The sequence below is a fragment of the Primulina huaijiensis genome, unplaced genomic scaffold (assembly GCF_012295235.1).
Source record: "Primulina huaijiensis isolate GDHJ02 unplaced genomic scaffold, ASM1229523v2 C13215540, whole genome shotgun sequence".
Classification (NCBI taxonomy): Eukaryota; Viridiplantae; Streptophyta; class Magnoliopsida; order Lamiales; family Gesneriaceae; genus Primulina; species Primulina huaijiensis.
This window is the reverse complement of record NW_027342009.1, coordinates 1-1,105: the sequence shown is the minus strand read 5'-3', so window position 1 is coordinate 1,105 and position 1,105 is coordinate 1. Positions and strand designations below refer to the sequence as shown.

At 37.4% G+C, this 1,105-nt stretch overlaps 1 long non-coding RNA gene across 1 annotated transcript; it reads left to right on the top strand.

Annotated features, from left to right (window-relative positions):
• The first annotated feature begins 68 nt into the window (after window positions 1–68).
• On the top strand, window positions 69–1,105 carry LOC140965462 (uncharacterized). The gene is made up of 3 exons (XR_012173087.1): window positions 69–230; window positions 311–652; window positions 1,023–1,105. It is a non-coding gene; the product is annotated as an uncharacterized lncRNA (long non-coding RNA).

The window sequence follows — 1,105 nt, the reverse complement described above, 5'->3', positions numbered from 1 at the left end:
GAATGCAGTAATTTCTAATTTAATGCCAGTAATCTCTTTTGTGAACTGCATATTCTGAACGAAATTTTTTCTTTACGTTCTGTAGCCAAGTAGTTAAAGGGTTAGTGTTCAAAAAGCATGCTGCTCACAAACACATGCAAACGAGGTACAAAAACCCAAGACTGCTGTTGATCCACGGGTCACTTGATCTTTCTTCTGGTGGATTGTTATCATTTGATTCAATGCAGCAGGTAAAACATGAATTTCCTGTTTCAATCCAAAAACATGATTTCTGTATGATCATCCTTTCTGATTGTATATTCATTCACAGGAAAAGAACAATTTAAAATCCACTGTCGAGATGATAGACATGTACCATCCAAATGTTATTTTAGTCGAAAAATCAGTCTCTCGTGACCTACAAGAGTCTATTCTAGCTAAAGGGATAACACTAGTCTTTGATATGAAGCTCCATCGCCTGGAGAGAGTCGCTCGTTGTATCGGTTCACCTATCTTGTCATCTGAGGTTACAAGTGGCCAAAAACTGAGGCAGTGTGTTTCCTTTCATATTGAAAAATTTGTGGAAGAACTTGTTGTTTCCACAGAGGCTGGAAAAAAGCCAAGTAAAACGTTAATGTTCCTTGAGGGCTCTCCAACTCGCCTTGGATGTACTGTAAGTCTTCCTTCTCTGAGAGGATCTTTTTTTTCCTGGTGTAAGAAAGTGTTTTGTGGGTATTACACAAAATTTTCTATTTCCTAAATGATATCATGTGTATAACTTGTGGAAGAAAAGATGATAGTGTGCTAGAATTCATGCATTCATTGTATGGAACACTAGAAAAGTGACTAGCCGATTCCTGCTACCTATGAGATTCCATTGTCAAACATTTGGGTTTAGAAATACCAGCCAAACTGTTTCCTACACTTCTTTTAATAACATCATCATTCTTTCATTCGTACAAGCTTACCTGGAATTCTTTTTTGTACGAGTCATGTTGTTATTTGAGCATGGCCTCTATAAACTAACACACTTTCATTCCCAGATTCTGCTGATGGGAGCAAACAGCGATGAATTGAAAAAGATTAAATGTGTGGTCCGATGTGCAGTTGTCATGGCATATCATTT